Source organism: Pteronotus mesoamericanus, unplaced genomic scaffold (assembly GCF_021234165.1).
Source record: "Pteronotus mesoamericanus isolate MK-2021 breed Mesoamerican mustached bat unplaced genomic scaffold, CSHL_Meso_final contig_73, whole genome shotgun sequence".
Classification (NCBI taxonomy): Eukaryota; Metazoa; Chordata; class Mammalia; order Chiroptera; family Mormoopidae; genus Pteronotus; species Pteronotus mesoamericanus.
Window position 1 is genome coordinate 22,761,319 of NW_026555245.1, and position 20,365 is coordinate 22,781,683.

A 20,365-nucleotide genomic window follows, 5' to 3' on the forward strand; every position below is an offset into this window, starting at 1 on the left:
TGTCTTCCCATTATTTGTGAGACTCTTCTCTTTTGCTTCTGCTTCTTAAGTTGCTCTGTCTTGATTTCCTGACTTTGTGGTGTGAACTTCTATAGTAGGAGACCGCTGTTTTTTCTTTCTGCATCTGCCTCTGATGATGTCAGATGTTGACCCTGTCTGACCTTAGCCTGTTCAAGATTTCCAGTAATCTACTGTTTGTGGTTATCTCCTTCAGCTGTTAATCTAGTTACTCTGCACTCAGCAGGCCACCTTAGACAGCTCAGGGTGGGGTGGAGTCCCTCCTGGAGGTGGGGTTATTGGGTCCTCTCTGGCTGCTACGGTATCGGGGAGGAGTCCCCACTGGGATCCATCCAGCTACTCTCTCTGTTCTCTCCTCAAAGCCTCCCTCCCCAGTCTTTCGTCAAGTTTCGCCAGACCTCTCTGTGCCCGCTTTAGCCAGGGATCTACTGTCTGTGGCTGCCACTCTGCGCTCAGCAGGCAGCTTAGACAGCGCAGGGTGAGGTGGAATCCCACCTGGGGCTGGGCCTATTGGGTCCTTTGACGCTGGTGCTGCTCAGGGGAATGGTCTCTGCCTGAGCAAGATGGCTGCTGCTGCATGGGGGATGAGTCAGCACCGAGATCCCACCAGCTACTCTCTGACTTCTCTCCCCAAAGCCTCCTTTCCCGGTCTCTCCTCAGGCGTTTCTAGCCCACTCTGCCCCTGCCTTTGCCGGAGACCAGGGTAAGTGGCTGCAAATAAAAATTTATGCGTTGGCTCTTTAAACAGTTCTTTGTGTCTCCAGCCACCTATCTCTGGTAGAGAGCAATCCTGCCGCTTTTTGCAGCTGGCTGTTTTCTGTGTACTTCTTGGGCTCTGGAGCTATGGGCTAGAGATCCCCACTTTTGGTTTACACCCTGTTCTTCTCAGGGGGATCCAACTGGCTGTTTCAATATCCTTCTGGGACTGCCGGCCATGGGCGCCTCCCCCTGCCGCTTCTCAGGTCTGGACCACACTCCTTACCAGTTCGATTGCGCTAAAGCTGAGTCTCCTGTCTCTGAGGTTACAAGGCTCCTCTCTTGCTATCGTTCAGTTGTTTGTTCCAGGTGATTTCTCCACAATTTAGTTGTAATTCCAGGTTGGCCTTGGGAGGAGTTCAGGGTGACTTCCACTCACTCCTCTGCCATCTTGATTCTCCCTAGTTCACTAGTATCACTATTATTTTATAATATTTTATGAAAAGGCTAGAAAACATTAAGAAAAATGTGGCATGCCTTATGTTCCTTGAGTTTACTTGTAGTTAGTGTTATAAAATTACTTATATCTTGCATCTCCCTTCAAATGCTTAATTAGCAATACAGCTCAAATAGTTATTGAGGTTCCATGATCTCCATCGGGTTGCTGTCAGAAGCACTCAAGGGAGACAACATAGGGTGGTGGAGACGGCAGATACTCTGGAGAGTAATAAACTTTGTCTTGAATCTCTCTCAGGCTGTATGGAGTTCTGCTGAGCCTCATTTATTCATGTATAAGGAAAACATTGTTTTGTAGTGTCAAAAGGGTACACGTTCAAGGATTTGACCAGATTCTGATTTCATCTCTGCTCTTTCCTTTTACTATTTGTATGGTTGGATCAAGGACTTAACTAACTTGTCTAAATCTCCCTTTTCCCACATGTAAAATGGATATTATAGCTTCTTTATAGTACTTCTGAAAAATAAATGAAATTAAGTATATAAGGAGCTTCGCGGTGTTGTGTGGACTAAGTAGGTATGTGGTGGATTAGGATTGTGTTTCCACTGCATTTTTCTTCTAGAATTTCAGTTTGGGAATTGACTTTGGCTCAGTGGTAGGCCTGTCTGGTGTAAGGGAAATTCTGTTTCCTGTTCCAGTGATGATGGATCTGTTCAGTGGGCCGTTCCTGGCGAAACAGAAGGGAGAGTTGGAGTGGTGGAGACATGGAAAAAGCCCTATGAGAGTAACAGGACAGATGAGGATAAGGCAACACTGTAGTCAGCAACCTACAAATCATAAGGTGATCAGACCTAAGTTAAAGTCTTAAAGTCCTTGGACATCGGACTAGAGAGATGAAGAGGTTCTGTTTAAAAATCAAAGTCTGGAGAAAGCATGCCAGTGTTTATTGTTCATAACTTTGTCAGAAATACAGGTGTTCATTGTTCTATCTTCAGAGTCCTTCCTTAATAAAAGTGTTTTGATGGCGAATTTGAGTGCACGCAAACAGAAACCCAGCTCAATCACATCAACCTGTGTTAAAATTCTGGTTCTGGGTGAGGTACTCATGAGATCTGCCAGCTGTAACTTCCTTACTTACAGAGAAACCTTTAACTGGTGCCCCACCAGGCTGTAGTGAGGATGGGGTAGCTGGAGCAGTTACCTAGCACCATTCTTTACTGGTGAATATGTTTTAAAAAAGTGATTCATCATGGGTCATTTCTAAGCCAGGGCACTCCCCAAGACTAATTTGGGGAAGATGGTGGAGTTCAGGCCCAAGGTGCTGAGTAGCAGTGGCTGTGGAGATAGTATTTGCAGGATATGTGCTAGCAGCAGGCTGGGCAGATGGGTTGCTTTATATATTTCTACTGATTTCTCAGATCCATTTTCTTTTACTTTGCACAAAAATGAGGGGAATATGAAAAGTATGACATCAACTAACAGTGTTTGGGTTCTGTGGGTCATATTGTTGAAAGGAGGAGTTTGAAGGAACTGTTGTTTTGTCTTCAAAAACATACTCCTGCTCTTGGGTCCCATGTTGAATTTGAAAGGCCATGTATTATAAATCCTTGGAAAGAAAACCATTGTGGATGTTAGGGATTCTTGTTAAGTTTGGCGATAGTCCACATGTGGCTTTTGATATTACAGGTTTTTATTTGAATTGAGTTAAAAAAGTAGTTTCCAGCAACTTCCTAAATTTTCATGATGGACACTTTTAAAGACATTAATAATTTTCAGTGATTCTTGGTAGAGTGTTTCCAAATCTCAGGAATTTATATTTTGGTTTTTTAGTTTTATTTATTTTTAAAATGGACTGTTCTGATGGTTTAAAAAAATATTTTGTTTATTTACTTTTACAGAGAGAGAAAGAGAGGGAGGGAAACAGCAATATGCAAAAGATACATGGATCTGTTGCCTCTCTCATGTCCCCAGCTGGGGACCTGCCCTGCAACCTAGGCATGTGCCCTGATTGGGAATTGAACCGGCGACTCTTTAGTTCACAGGCTGGCGCTTAGTCTTCTGAGCCACACCAGCCAGGGCTGTGCTGATTATTGAAGTAACATGAAGACCTGTTTCTTTGCTGGTAAATAAAATTAAAAAATTGTTCAAACTTCAGTATTATTCAAAATAATAGTGAAGAGTTTCTTTTTCTTATTGTATTAGTAAATATATCAGGGAAGTTCCAATGGACATGATAATGTAGTTAGTAGAATGGGTACTCTGAACTACTGTTGGTGACAGTATAATCGGCATAAGCATCCTGAAAAGTGGGTAGATACTATATATAAATATCTCTCAACATCTCCATGCCCTTTGACCCTTTTCTTACACTCCTAGGAATTCATCAAAATTCAGAGAAAAGTTTATTTACATAGATGATTATTGTAGTGCTAGCTTTATCAGCAAAAATTGAATTAAAACTAAAATGTCCAATGATCTGGGAATCATTGAGTAAATTATTATACCAGAATACTTTTAATTTTACAGAAAATTATTTGAAAGGAAATCACTATGGCTCTTCATTTTACCACCCAAATACCCATTGTTCAAAAGTACAGAAGTAAAAAAGAGAATTAATATGTACCCATGATTTAAAAAAAATTACAGTATAAAAATATTTAATGACACTCATTCTAGTCCGTTCTTCAAAGGTAAAACCTGGCCCTAGACAGTGTGGCTCATTTGATTGGGCATCATCCCACAAAGTGAAAGGTTGCTGGTTCGATTCCCGTTCAGGGCACATGCCTGGGTTGCGATGTGTATGAGAGGGAGTTGATTGGTGTGCCTCTTTCACAACAATGTTTCTCTCCCTCTCTTTGTCCCTCCCTTACCATCTCTCTGAAAATAAATAAAATCTTAAAAAAAAAAAAGAAATGGTAAAACCTGTTAACAACTCTTTTTGTCCCTTCAAAAATATCAGCATGTCTATATCTTTCAAAAAATATAGACAAAGATGATCAGTTTTGAACATGTTGTTTTCTAGTTTCTTTCCTTTTGAACATCTTTTCTTTTAATATATTAATCATTTATGGCAAGTAAAATATTTTTATACTATAGATGTTTATTAGAAAACTCTTGTGGCTTATCCCAGTAGGGTATGACAGATGGTTTGTAATGGTTTTTTTTTTTTTTTTTTCCTGAGGGACATCATAGAATCACAGTAGTGCATAAGAGTTCATTGCACAGATCTTGTTAACAAATCAGGACTTTGAAAATGAATGCCTTAGTTCATTGCTCTCTTTTCATTCCCTTTGTGCAGAGCAGATGGCTACATGAACCTGGTGCACTTTCACGTTTCCAGCTCTGTCTTTGTTGACGGGCCCTGCCTGCACCTGCCATCTCAGCTTATTCCACCACAGTTAATATTGGAAGATAGTTAATGCCATTACAGTTTTCGTTTTACTGAATGACAGCATTTGTAACTGTGTCCTCATATTTGAAGAATTGGACAGGTCAAAAACTTTTTAATAAGTTTCTTTAGAATTGCATTTTTCTGGCCTCATAAAGTATTATCCCAGTGAATTTGGAAGACATGACAGGAAATAGTAACTGAATGACTTTGTCAACAGTTCTTTGATAATGGGAAATTGAAATAAGAATGGCAAAAAGGGGAGATGAAACCCATCCTGGTTTCTAAAGATATACATACTCAAAGAGGGCTACATAAAATAATAAAATACCAACTGCAATAATCATAAAGGGTACTCGAGATTTATAACATGTACATGAAGGAAGATAATCAGGAAATTATTGCCTATTGTTGCAAGAGAACAGATGGTGCTTAAAATACCTTTTAATTTTATGTCATTCTTAAAATCAAACAACCAAAGAACATATACCATCTATATTTAAAAAGCTAAATTCAAGATTTTCTATTTTGGGGGGAATGTGAGAGTTGAAGAAGAATAAATACAACATTATTCTGCCAGTAAGGCACACATTGGAGGCTGTCTTGGCAGGGGATTGAAGGGATAAATGAGGGAAAAGATTGCTAAGAAAACAACGTTCCAAACCCTGCTTAGCTCCTCCTCTGTGAAACTTTTCTGTTACGTAACTCCCCGACTAAGTGGCTCTAGTGACTTGATGTTAAATGTTTAAATTCTAAAATGTCTAGATTGTGTGTTTAAAACCATATCCATTTCAGTACATGCCCATAATCTTTAGAAAACGTGATTTAATGCTTTAGTATTTCACATTTGATTAGAGAGAATGTTAGGTTTTTCTGAATTTAGGTGCTGTGTACACTCTGGCCTTCAAAATTAATGCTGAATCCTAAGCCATAAAGTGTTTGAATAAGCTTGGTCTTTATTTATTAAGACATCTTAATAAATAACTGCTGTCCTCAGATTTGTACATAGGTTTATGCTACAAAGGTGGACCTTAAAACCTGTTTCTGTTGTGTAGGCTCCTTATTATGAGTTCATGGTGCTTCCTCCTCCAATTAATATATAGATGTGAGCTGGTGCTATTGAGATGGAAGGAGTCTGTGGCAAAGCTAAAGCAGCCTGATTGATTCAGCCACTCAGTGCTGGACTGAAAAATGTTGGTGCTGAGCACGGATTCTTGTTCACTTCCTGTTGCTACTTTAATTTGTGTTCACATTGGTGATCCTACCAGTCAGAGCAGCCTGTTTGAAAATGAAGAAAAGGAATTGAAGGTTCAGATCCATATTTCAGAGTACCCACTCTTTGAGTTGTGCAGTGGAGCATCTGAAGTTTATGCTCAATTACCAAGTAACTGATGCACTTACTTAAGAAGATTGGGATGATGCAATTCACTGTGTTTTCAGAAAAAACATGTTCAGATTGGAAAGTTTATAAACCTAGAATTCCAACGGATACACGCAGAGTTTAGCTTTACTATATCAATGTAATACAGTTTCTGTTGATTTCATTCTCAGCCCCCTTTTGTCTCCATTTTATCTTTTAATCTTTTCCATTTACCATCTGGAACCAATGAACACAATAGCAGATTGAATCAGATGTATTTTCTTGGTCTTTATAATTATTAAATTTTGCAGTAAATTTATGGAAACTCCACATGATAAAGGCAAATGATACTTCTGTGGAGGGAATTGTATTCAATAGATGCCATGTGTCCAGCTCTCAGCTTCCTGTTTTCTCACTCACTCAGTAGGGTCTATGGACAAAGCAGTCCTCAATGGGTATAGTGGTTCTGGGCCTTTTACTTCAGTGGGTTTGTTTCTTAAGCAGAAGGCATAGGACGACTGATCAGTGCTTACTAAATTCCTCAGACTGGTATTTAGTTTAATTCTAAATTAACATTTATTAATTGCATGCTGTGCAATGGCCTGTGATTAGGCTTTTAGGAGGAGGCTCCTGTCTAGTATTCTAGTTATTCTAGATACTGTGGGATCATAGAGCATCAATTTGCTGAGATCTTTGACCCACTTTCCTAAGCCAGGCTTTCTGTCATGTTTATATTTTTTCTTTTAAAAAAATTGGAATATTATCAGGTGTACAACATTTTTATCTTGTTATGTCCTGTTGTTTTTGAGTATTTTCTTATGCCACTTCGAAGTCCTCAAAAATACTATTTGCAATTTCTGAATACATCATCCTAATTTAACTATTCTGTTGTTATAGAGGTTGTTTACAAATTTCATTATCACATTGCAGTAAAGAGCTATATGCATAAATTACTGTCCAACTTCCTTTTTTCTTAAGGGATAAGATTTTAGAAGGCTAATTATGAGTCAAATAGTATTTGGATACATATTGTCAGAGTGTTTCCAATATTTGTACTCACATAAGTAACATGGAAATGATTTTTTTCAACACTCAAATTGTTACTAAAACAGTTTTTATTTTTTAAAATAAAAAGCCTAATCCTATTTTTTAAATCACTAGGGAATTTGAGGAATTTTAATAGCCTATATTTTTTATCCATATTTTACTATTTTAAAATATTTTATTATGAATGTTATTATCAATTAAGGACATGAACCTTTAGCTCTATTTCCCACAAATATTATTCCCAGTTTGTTTGCTTTTCAATTGCATTGGAGTATTTTTGTGTTTTTATAGAAGTCACTGTTTGCTTATGGTCCTAGGATTACGCCTCTGTTTCTCTTTCTTCTTAGCTGCCACTGTGCATCCTGGACTTCCTTTCCTCCATGCACTGACTGTGGGACAGGCATAGCCTTCTTTCCCCACTTTGTTCCTGCAGCAAATTGTAGCTATCGAGTTTGCCTTTTTTTAAAAAAAAATTTACTGTATTTTTTTCTATTATCATTTAACCCCCTTATACCCTCCTCCCTCCCTGCAGTCACCACACTGTTGTCCTTGTCCATGAGTCATTTTTCCTTTTTTCCTTCCATGCCCTACTTTTTGTCCTAATGCTTATACTATTAGTGACTGCAGGGAAATGGGATTGAGAGTCATACTTTGAGGGAGTTGCAGAGGTTTCAGGTAGGAGTATGTCCTGTCTGCTTCATAATGTCAGGGATTAGGATCATCTTTTTTCCTCGTTCCTCTGTTGAAAAAAAGATCATCTTTCTCCTGGTTCCTTTGTTGAAAAAGGAAGTCATCTGGCCCCTGGGTATTCAGCAGCCGCTTGTGCTCAAGTGGTCCCAGCATCAGCTCCTCAGCCTCTTCCCAGGTGAGCAGCAGCTACCAGGTTGACCTGGGTGCCAGCATTAATCTGGCCTGGGGTTTTGGTGGAGCTGGAAGTATGGAGACAAGCAAAGCCATTCAAGTGAACCAGACCCTGCTGAGCCCCCTGAAGTGGAAGGTGGACACCAACATCCAGGCCATGTGCAACCAGGAGAAGGTGCAGATCAAGAGCCTCAACAACAAGTTTGCTTCCTTCATTACGGAGCCTGGGGCAGTTGAATAAGATTCTGGAGAGCAAGTGGACTCTTCTGCAGCAGCAGAAGATGACTTGCAGTAATACGGACAGTATGTTCGAGAGCTACATGAACAACCTTTGGCAGCAGCTGGAAACACGGGCCCAGGAGAAACCGAGACTGGAGGTGGAGTTTGGCAACATGCAGGGGCTGGTGGAGGACTTGAAGAATAAGTATGAGGATGAGAACAACAACTGTACAGAGATGGACGATGAATTCATCCTCATAAAAAAGGATGTGGATGAAGCTTACGTCAACCAGGGAAGCTGGAGTCCTGCCTGGAAGGACTGACTGATGATATTAGCTTCTATAGGCAGCTTTATGAAAAGGATATTTGTGAGCTGCTGTCCTAGATCTCTGACACATTTGTGGTGCTGTCCATGGAGAACAGCCACTCCCTCGACCTGGATGGCATCATTGCCAAGGTCAAGGCCCACTACAAGAAGATGCCTACTGCAGCCAGGCTGAGGCTGAGACCATGTACCAGATCAAGTATGAGGAGCGGCAGACATTGGCTGGGAAACATGGGGATGATTTGGGTCACATGAAGACAGAGACTTCTGAGATTAACCAGCACATCAGCCAAATCCAGGCTGAGATCCGTGGCCTCAAAGACCAGAGGGCTTCCCTGGAGGCTGCCATCGTGGATGCCAAGCTGGCCATCAATGATTCTCAGACCAAGGTGGCTGAGCTGGAAGTTGCTCTGAGAACCGCCAAGCAGGATATGGCCTGGCGGCTGCGTGAGTACCAAGAGCTCATGAATGTCAAGCTGGCCCTGGGTGTGGAGATCACCTCCTACTGCAAGCTGCCGGAGGGCAAGGAGAAGTGACTGGAGTCTGGGATGCCGAAAATGAGTATCCATATGAAGACCACCAGTGGCTACTCAGGAGGTGTGAGCCCAGCTTATGGGAACCCCTACTACCACCTGGGCTTCCAGGCCAGCTTGGGCTCTGGCCAGGGCCTGGCTCCTTCAGCTGCACCATCCCCGGATCCTCAAGACAGTGTGAAGAAGATTGAGACACATGATAGGAAGCTGGTGTCTGAGTCATCTGATGTCCGGCCTAAGTGAGCTACTACTGTGGTCCTTCCTGTCCTTTGAGCCAATGGGGAAAGGAGCTATGCAGTGGAGTGGTGGGCACAGGAGACCCATCTGAAACTCAGCCCCAGGCCTCAGCTCATCCTTAAGGTAGAGGAGTTTACTGCCCCAGGGACTGCCTCTTACTCATGCCCCAGACTAAAAGCCAAATCATGTGTTTTTCTTTCCCCCCAAAATAAAGTATCAACTGCCTCTGCCAAAAAAAGAAAAGAAAAAAAAAAGAAAAGAAAAAAGAAAAAGGAGGTCGTTACTGTTTCCAGGCTCTCATACTACATTTTCAGACCATTTCTTACCCTCTTAAGCTTAAGCGTGGCTGGACTGCTCTCTATTCCCTAAACAGTTTTACATTGTATAGGTTATTGATTACATATGAAAAGATAAAATTTGTAGAAAATCTAACTAGCCTTCAGAGTTCAGCTTAGTATCTTATGTCTCCCATGAAACTTTTCTTGAGTCTGTGTATTTTTCATGGGAAGCCATAGTCCATTAATTGTGTCTTTCCCCAACCCTGTCCTCTGAACCTACCTCTTTTAAAGAATGTTTTTTATTGTACTCATTTTCACAGAGCAGGACGTGCCATAATGATAACCCAAGGGAATGGTGTTCCTCTGCCTGCCATTCATGGAGGGTGTGACTATGGAACCAAGTATTTTGACTTGATCTAGAGCTGGAAAGGCAAAGGATGAGGCAGCTATAGTTTTGGAGAAATAGAAATTGGGCACAGAGGGAAAAGTCAACAGAAAGTCAAGACACAACTATAGACTAAATAGTCATTAACTCACCAAGCTATACATTTAACAGGGCATGTATACTCTTTGGGACTGGGCAGTTTGCAAGGGGAGAAAACGTATTAAAGATCAGTTTCAATCTGTGCATATGGTTTTACAAATCGTGTGTGGAGATGTGCAGACAGTAGAGTGTATGCTTCAGTAAATTTAACAGCAAGGAGCCCGATGACAGCTTGAGTGTCTTTGACTATGCTGTTCATTAATAAACCTTCAGAGGATATTTATAGCTAAGTGAAAGGAGGACAAAGCCAGCCCATTTTATGCCGTTTGTATGTTATGGTTTAAGCCTACAGCAGAACTAATTACTGGAGTTGTATGGATTACTGAACAAAGACGAGCAAGGTTGAACTTCAAGGAAATGTACTATTTAAAGTTTTTTGTATTTTCAGTTGGGGATTTTAACTGTGGTGTAAAATAAAGAGTCATATAATGAGGAAAGATCAATTGGATGCTAAATGGTGAGAATGTGTGTTTTTATGAGCTGTTGATAGTACTCTAATGTAAGATGATATTTTTTAAATAGTCAAAAACATGAACACTCAGATAATGTTTTTCACAAATATACAATGTGCATTTCCCCTCTATATATGTTCAGCTTTTGGTTTTTAAAGATTTCTCTTTGAGTCACTAAAAAGTATTGGCATTCTGTATTTTTTATATAGTTATTGTATATAGTTGTAGATTCAAGTGAGTTTTAAAATCAAGTTGCTTCTAAATGTTAGTTTGATAAAAATAAAACTGTACTGCACAGTATTTATTTACATGTGACATAATTTTGTGTTTTATGGAAACTGTCAGATTTATTATATAGATCAATAATTCTAGAAATTATTCTTGTGAACAGTTTAAGCAAAGATATTTATAATACCCTCTCCCCCCCACACTTCAATAGTGTGCAAATATGGTTACTAGCAGTAGAGGATTGATGGAATTGAATTTTAGAACATCTCTACAGTGCAGTTGTTAGAAACAATGGGAGGGGTCAATTTATATGAACTGATGTGACAAGATCTTTAAAATATATTGAGTAGAAATAAAAATGCTAGTTAAGAGGATTGTGTATAGTGTGAGGATATGATTTAAAAAATCTTTAAAAATATGTAAATAGATAGAAAAATATATGAAAGGATACATATTTAATTGTATTGGTTAATGGCCAGTGGAATGAATTCAAGGTTTATAAAGATGGGACCCTCACCTTTTATGCACGCTACTTCTTGTGGAGTGGAATTCTTTTTACAAGACTGTTTTCATGTATTTTGTGCTATTTGAAAAATATCCAATGAAATTATATTTATAGTTTTTAATAGTATATTTATTTAGAGAACTCTAAACTAATGTCTAAATGTCTTATAGGCACATGGTAGAGATGTTCTATAATCTATCTACTTCTGGATATTTCGTTTGTAACCAGAATTTCACCATGGAGAAGGAGGATGATAAATGTGTCTGTACATGTTCATCATACTTTTAAAGCATTTAAAACTTTATTATATACTTACTAATTGAGCTGTAACTAAGGTGACATTTATCATTGATTCTAAAATGGGAAAAAACAGCATTGATATACCTTATTTAAATGTTGAAAAAATTAAAATGGAAATTTTCTTTGAAACTAGGGCCAGAGGGAGGGGAGGGTAAGGTCTGAGTGGAGATGGGCAAAGGGCAGGGGAAAATAGGGAATATCTGTAATAGTGTGAACAACCAACAAACAAAACTATTGTCAGATAGAATATAATGTTCTGTATGTAGTAAAAACCCTGAAATTGCATATTGGTTTTTGCTAAAAGATGTACTATGCATGTATTTATCATTCCCACATAATAAGAAGTAACAATTAGACTCTGTAAATTGTGCCATGGACTATCATGCTTAAATATCAATGTATTTAATTACTTTCATTCGTACGTTAAAGATTTATTGACAATGTGTATTGCTTACCAGTAGAGGGCAGTGTCTCTTCACAATTTTTTTTTTTTTTTTTGCGCCAAGTGCTTTAGGAATGGGTTTCCCTCAGCATTTGACCTACTTTGACATGTAGAGTCATAGTTCTTTACTAACTATAAAATTGTAATTGATATGTTTTACATTGAAGGAAATATGATAAAATGGATGTAACTTAATGTAATATTTATACTATTTTTTATATTTCTTTCAGATTGGTTGTTTCTTAAAAGAAGTGCTCATTTTATGTATAGGAAGTATGTGCATTTAGCTGAAATCATAGTCAACATGAAGTGTTTCTTTTGTGAAATGAATTTACAATTAACCCAAATCTACTGCAAACTGCTCGTGGTCCCTACATGTTGTGTAGTATGAATGCTGTGCAAAAGGGGAGCATGTGCACACACACAAACACAGCACAAGTATAAAATAAATTTTGGGGGGGTAAACTTTCAGGCTGACAAGTAGCAGTGTATGAGGTGATTAATGTACGTTACTTGAATAGTGACTGATATATGGCATGAAATAAGTGTTTGTTTATTCTTTCTCTTATGAGGTGTTGACATTTATTAAACTTTTAAAAGCAATTTGGGATCCCCATTGTCTCAAATTGTGCCGTGGCAGTGCCCAGCACTGCATTCCTACTTTTTGCTTGCCTCCCAGATCTGCCTCAGGAACTAATTATAAGCCACGGCTCCTTGTTCTGTGATTACGTCTTTGGTGGGTGAAGATCCAATGCTCTGTCTTTGGACAGCTATTATCTAAATACATATTACCATGCCATGTTACTTGTCCTTCAGACAGCAAAGTGTAGAGGCACCCGCTGTAGGGGTGCATTCTTATCATCAGGGTTCTGAGGGATTTCAAATGGGTCAAAACATTTATCCTTTGGTTTTCCTTTGAGCTGTGTTTAGGACATGCTAAAGAACTGTAGTTCTGGAACAATTTTTTTTTCAAGTCAGTCACTTATCAGAGACAGAAACTGTACTTCTGGGGAAAAATTTAAATCCTGAGACCCCTGTTCTAAAATATCCCTTGATTGTGTGTGTGTGTGTGTGTGTGTTGTACTGAGTCTTACCTTTTTAAAATAAAGAACATGAAACATTTTGAAAATGCAAAATTCTACGTGAGAGTATTTGTAAGGGAAAACTAATTCTTTAATTTGCTGGATATGTACACAAAGGAGAAGAGTTTGATCTTAGTTCAATTTTAGCACTGTGCTTGTGGAAGGATATCCTTGATTTTGTGGCTTATGGCCGAGAGAGCTGTACATATACATACATATGTAGGTGGAAATGAGGTCAAAGAGATGCAAAGATCAGCACTTGCCACCTCTAATGTTAGCCAAAAAGGCTGGAGAATGCAACATGCTTCTTTAGTCCTACAGATCATGAATGTGGGTATGTTATGACTATCTGATCTAGTACATCAGTGGCATTGATGTGAAAGATGGATAGAGATTTAATTTTTATAAACTCAAGCTATTCAGCAGTGGCTGTGAAAAATCGCTGGAGATGTAGGTAGATCTTTGCTATTGTCAGATATTTCAAACATTTTGTCTATTAATTGCTGTTTCCAAAGTGATAGACTGCTCTTGAATTTTTAATAAAAACATAAAATACCTTATATATTTTTTTATTAAAAATATAAAAATGTAAATGAAAATGAAGTAAAGACCTTGGGAAAATTAAATACAGTATAAGATAGCAACATACTCAGAATAGAAAAACAAGAAAGAATTTAAAATAAAATAAAACACAATTAGCCCTCATACTACAGAAGAAAAGGTAGAGGGCTAGGTTGGAAAGGACTTCCAGGTGGGACACCATTGGTGGACACCATGAAGAAAAAGATGATGACATTTGAAACTACATTACAAAAAGCTGCAAACTAAATGAACAAATATACTATTGTATTAAATAAGAGGTGGTCGATTAATATTCTTAATAAGGTACACCTCTCATTAATCCCTAAATGTTACTTTGAATAACAGATGAGTTAAAAGGAAAATAGTCAAATACTGATATAACTTGATGCGTAATTTAAAACTGACAAGAGTATTTAAAATAAAACTGGATATTTTAAGAAAATTTGATGCATCTCGGATGCAGTTTGGTTTTTACCTTCGGATACTACAATGCTGTGATTTTTCTTCTTTGCCATTAGGTGTACTTCAGTGGGCATGTTTGAGAAGCAGTACCACTTTAGCATATAAAGAACCTCATTCTTAATTCATTCATAATTACCATGGTTGAAATTCAATTAGTCTTTATTCTGTGTCAGGCATAAAACTTTACTTACACTAACTCATCTAATTTTTTTAACTGTCCAAGATGGGCTAGTAATACTACTCCATCTTATAGAGGAGAAAATTTAAGTGAAAGGAAGGCCGTTCATCAAGAAGAAATATTGTAAGTTCGTAACTATATAACCTTTATTTAATCTCATTGGTAGTCATAGAAATGCTAAGAGGTGACTGCTATTTCTCACCTCTTAGATTGACAAAGAAGGCAAAAAACCCATACAAATTCGGACAACCTAGAGGATATCCAAGCTACTAACCTTAGAAATACCCGTAAATGTGTCCTGTGACCCTGCATTCTGCCACTGGGAATTTGTTTTGTGGAGAAAAATGAGAAAGTCACACCAGATGTGTTTATTTGGATAATCTTTGCAGTACTGATTATGAAACTGAAAAATTGGTATCACGTGCATGTCCAACACTAAGGGATGATTGAATAAATTATGGTACACCCATCTGTGATATACTAATCAACACTAAAAATAATGTGGATGTGCGTTTATTCATATAGGCAGACATGTATAATATACTGACAAAGATTAACAGCAGAAAACAAAAACAGGATATTTTCCTTTTTATGTTTGAAATTACATGTATATTATAAATTATAAAAAGGTATTCATTAAATTGTAACATCATATGGGGTGAAATTGTAATTTTCTTTATTTTTTTCTGCAACAACCAATTATTGCATGTGCAATTAAAAATTAAAAGTTTGTTTTTATAAAGAATGGCCTCATTGTACTTTGCTGGTACATGTAAATTTCAAAGTATTGAATTTACTTAAAATTAAATGTATATCTATTGGTGAATGCTTTTAAAGTGGAGGTAAGAAGGCAGGGACAGTAGTCTAGGAAAGTATCCAAGATGAAAATCTGATAGATCAGGGTTTACATAGTTTGCTATAGATTGAAGCTTTGAGTAAGTTACTGGTTTTCAGCCTCAAACAGGAGTATATATATCAATAATCCCTGAATGCATATAACAATATCTGATATTTATAGCAATGACTATGAGCTGTTAGGCTAGTAATGATTTTGCTGTATGGATACCATGATTAAGGCAGTAAACAAGTATTTTAGGGAATGGTAGAATTAATAGCTTCAAGTAGTTAAAATTCATGCACACCCTTCTCATGGTACATTTCACTTACTACCTGTGTTAGATAAATCAAACCTGTTTTAATAATGTTTGCAACTGTATACAAATGTTCTTATTTCAAACAAAAGAGGGGATTTGACTAATCTGGATCTCTAAAATGGTTTATTATATCTAGAGTCCTAATTAAAATTTTTTTGTTGGGTTTTTTTTTTTTTTTTTGGAGATATTTAAAAGGTGTATCTGTGAATCTCTGTGACATAGCTGGCTGCCTCAGGTCTTGCACAGGATCATAGGGGCTGAGGGCGGTAGTAGCAGGGGTTGAGCACTGTCCCCTGAGGCGGGGAGTGGAGAGCTCTGTGAAATGAGTAAGGTAGGAACCTGATCCTGAAATTCCTTGTCAACCAGTTAATCTCTCAATCTTTATCCCAGGACGCTGGGACAGAATGGGCAGGAGGAAGGTGACCCCTGGGAATATAGGCTTTTCCAAGTTACAGGCAGAGCTGTGCAAGGGCCTGCAGGGTGCTCTCCTGTGTGTGTGTGACCTGTCAGCCTTATTCCTCCTCCCATCCCAATTCCTTCCTTGCTGCTGTCCAGCACTTCCTTACAGCTCTCTTTCAGGAATTGTCCTGCTTCCTCCCAGGCTATGGAGCACTTGCTGTATGCTGTGGGGTCTCAGCTATGCTGTCACTTCTTGCAGGGGACATTCCTGATCCCTTACGTGCAGGTTAATAGGACCATATATATCTGTCTTCCAGGGTTATTCTGTAGGTTACATGAGAAAATGTACACAAAGTGCTTGCATTCTGCGGTTCTCTGAGGCAGAGTTGTAGGAGCCCACACAGTCCTGGAATTCACTGTAGAAGTACTTCAACCAAACACAGTGGATCAAAACAAATATACCTTAATGTATGTGAATGTAAAGTAGGTTGAAGGTGTAGAACACCCATGTATACAGTTGTTTCCTTTTCTAGCTGAAGGGTAATATGTTTGGGTATAACCTTTTCCTTATTGTGGGTGAGAAACAGTATGTGTATCAGCTAATTTTTGTTTTGCTCTAGTCTCTAGGAATTGCTGCTTAGAGGAGGAGGTGTTTCTTTCCCCAGTATCTGTATTCTGAGGAGGGTGGTGTGTGTCAGTGTCTTCTGAACTGCTTGTTGCTCTCAGAGAGAGGTGTGTGTATTCCCTATGAGTAATGATGGGATTTTTCCCCTTTCTTTTTGTACTTACTTTGATATAGGACTGAGAAGGAAAGGATACTTTTTCTCTTCATTTTACTAATTGATATTTCAAGAGTTGTGATATTCAGTTCTTGGAGTTTTTTTTCATATGGTAATCTTTCTATATTGTTGCAAATTAGTGGATATTTTCAGCATGTTGAGAAATTTAACAAAAACAAAACAAAAAAGGGAACAAAATACTGGCTATGTCAGTCCTTCTGCAAAGAAATGGAACATGAAGATTAAAATGCTTGAGGTTTAACCTTATTTCAGTAATAAGAGTTTAGTTTTGTGTTTTCAAATAAACAAAATACCAACACCTATACTAGGAAAAATATTAATAAATGATCGGATTTCTTTGTGGGTAATAGAACTTTAAAAGCTAGCAGCCCAGGGATATGAATTGAAAAATAAAAATTCTTGCACAAAAACATTTCCCTAGTATTAACATTTAAATTGGCTTAAAACTTAAAAAAATATATAGGTATTCTGAAGCATGTGATGAAACAAACATATTTCTTCTAATGTAATGCAACAATTATGGAATCTATTGCACTGTTTTAGGTTTAAAGTTTGCAAAATGGATTTTTATGAAGTATATTTTTCTTTAGTCCATGACTGTGCCAGCTGGGGAGGAATACATGTCACATTCAAAGTGCTTCTCCAGTGGCATTGGTGAGAGTCAGATAAAGGAATGCTATTTGGTACCTCTTAGAGGTGTGGATTGGTGGACTTCACTTTCCCTGCATGCCCTGTGGGTGGGTTTGGCAGAGGCCCCTGATTAGGGGGAGCTGTCTCAGCTCCACAGGATGTTCTGACAGCCTGCCTGCTTACCTGTCTTCCTGCCTTCCTTCCTTCTTTACTTCTCTTGTTTTATTCTATTCATTTTTTTTTCAGTGAAATTAGCACTTGGCAAAAATTGGACAGCTTTAATTATGATAATACAATATAAGCAGAATTGAAAATTCTCAGATGAAAATTCATGCAGTTACTGTTAAAATCAAACAGCTGTATTTGACATCCCCTGAGGCCCGCTGATGTCAGTTGCTGATATTTTGTGCAGTTTTAATTGAAACATATTGCTGTCAATGTAGAAGAAAAAGATGGTAGTTGTATACAGGTAATAAATTGAGGATAAGGACACTAAGAATTCTTTTAGGAGCAGCACACTTTTTGCTTTTCCACTTGAATTTTCTATTGTCCTTGTTTGCAGTTCAGAGTCCAGTACTGATCTTTGTTTACAACATTTCTTATTTTTCCATTCTAAATTGGATTGTCTAAGATAGCAACAAATAAGTACCTTATTCTCTGGTCAGTTGTAATAATACCTTAATGGTGTGCCATTTAATTTTGATAAAATTAATGTTTACAATGAGGAGTATGGAGGTATTGAGCCAAGTTATGAGTGCCCTTTGACATTATAAGACCATTACAATTAGTCACATTTCATTCTCTGTCTTTTCATTTTGCTACTTACCTATTTTCCTCTGTTTTAAGGATTGTGTTAGGTTACCTAACGGGAATGTGCAACAAATATGAAATTCTGGAGGTAATTTAACTTTGTTTTGAAAATTAACATTCTGAAAGTCTCTGGAATGATAGAATTTATTTTATTAAAGTACTTTTTAGTTTATAAAATTTATAAACGTTCTTTACTGCTTCTAAGATGCACTATTTTATAATTTGCTAGGAAACATCATACCTTATTTTTTTTTTTGTGGTAGAAACATGCAAGAAGCACATTATCAGTTCCTGCTGTTTAGATTATGCAAAATGGGTATTCTCTCATTTACCTAGGAGTATTTGTCTTGGGATCTTTACATTTTCCTGAGGGGAGTTAGAAGGTTGCTTGGTAAAAGGAATAGGAAATAAAAGAAATTGACCTGCCCCTGAAGCAATCATGTTCAGTGTATTCTCTCCTAACTACCACATTGATGAAGAATTGGAGATGCCACTTTGAGGTTGGAGGTTAAATTTCCTTTCAATTTCAAATGACAGAAAATGATTGTTACATTTAGTCATTAAGAAGACATTGTCCTGATTGTTCTTGACTCTTTTTAGGCTATTCCATTGTCAAGATTTGATTGTTTTTAACTCTTTAGAAGGAGAACAGCAGTATGAGAAAAAAATTCCCTTTGTCTTAGGAATAAAGAGACCTTTTGGTTTTTTCTTCTTCCCTTGAATGGTACAATTTATATATCTCCCTGGAACCTTACTGTAGCTTAAATCTTGGTAGCTATACATTGCATTCAAGGTATAGTGTTAGAAGAACACGGAAAGGGCCAGTTAAACGAGTTCAGTTCCTATTGTAAGCTGTCTGTTACCAGAGTTAACATTAACAGCTTGTGGTAGAGGCAGGGCCTATGCTGGGTATGTGAAGCCCACAAAGACAGTTTTTTAGCACTTGAATATACAGCAGTCAGACTTTTATTACTGGTTAATGCTGGGATTAAGGTACAAGGTAATGTGGGAATATAAGATGGGGCAAGTTTAATTTCAACATGGTAGGGATCTGAAACATATTTTGCGAGAACTGATATTTGTGCTAATAAAGATTGGAAGGGGTTTTACAAATATTGGTGGATTGGAAGTATGTATTTAAAAGAGGGAATCACTAGCTTGAGAAAAATAATGGAGGCAAGATGTGGTAGGATGTTCTTGACAGTTGACTCTGTGTGGTTTGAGATGTAGGACAATTAGAATGGTTGCTGGAGCCAGGCTGAAATACCTTGAGTGTTATATGAAGGAATTTGGACCTTTTTATTCTTTGCGATAGGGAGCTAGTCAGTTCTTAAGAAGAGGTTCAATATAAACTCTATAAAACATAGTGGTGAAAATAAACAATAGATAAATGTACAATTTAATAACATTTTTCTTCTTTTTGTTTTTTGTTTGCTTTTTTCCTGTATACACATTTAATTACTACTGTAAAAATGATACTCATAATTTTTCCAGTTTCAGTATGAACATGTAATTTGTAGTAACAAGTTACAGGTTCTCGTACAGATTTTCTAAATCTTTGTATGGCCCTGGTCAAGCCATTTCATTTTATTTTTTTATTATTTAAAACGTTTTAAAATTGAGTTTATTGAGGTGTTGCTGGTAATAAAATTATATAGGTTTCAAATGTACAATTCTATAATACATCATCTGTATTGTGTGTTCACCATTCAAAGCCAAGTCTCTTTTTGTCACCATTTATTACCCCCTTTACCCTCTTCTTCCTCATCCTACATCATTTTCCCTTTGGTTATCACCATACTGTTGTCTGTGGCTATGAGTTTTTTCTTTTTTCTTTTCTTTTCTTTTTTTTTTAAATCCCTTCACCTTTTTCCACGGGCTCCCCAACCCCTTGCACCCTCCACCCCCAACAGCTATCAGTCTGTTTTCTGTACCTATGAGCCTGTTTCTATTTTCTTCTTTGGATTCCACATATGAGTGAAATCATATGGCATTTGTCTTCCTCTGACTGGCTTATTTCAATTAGCATAATACTTTTCAGGTCCATCCATGCTGTCACAAGAAGCTAAGATTTCCTTTTTCCTTTTTTTAGCCAAGTGATATTCCGTTTTGTAACTATACCACAACTTTTTTTAATCCACTTTTCTACTGATGGCTGCTTCCAAATCTTGGCTACTGTAAATAATGCTGCATTGAACTTGGGCTGCATATATTTTTTCAAATGAGTGTTTCAGGGGTTTTTTTGGGATATATTCCCAGAAGTGGAATAGCTGCATCATAAGGCAATTCCATTTTTGATATCTTGAGGAAACTCCATACTGTTTTCCAGTGTCTGTATCAATCTGCATTCCCACCAACAGTGCATGATGGTACCCTTT

The 20,365-nt window shown here is 37.6% G+C and overlaps 1 protein-coding gene and 1 pseudogene across 5 annotated transcripts in view; both read left to right on the forward strand.

Moving 5' to 3' along the window:
- KDM4C (lysine demethylase 4C) overlaps positions 1–20,365 on the forward strand; it is a 408,417-nt gene that overhangs the window by 124,465 nt on the left and 263,587 nt on the right. The window lies entirely within an intron of this gene.
- Positions 5,751–9,373, forward strand: LOC129078467 (keratin, type II cytoskeletal 8-like; annotated as a pseudogene).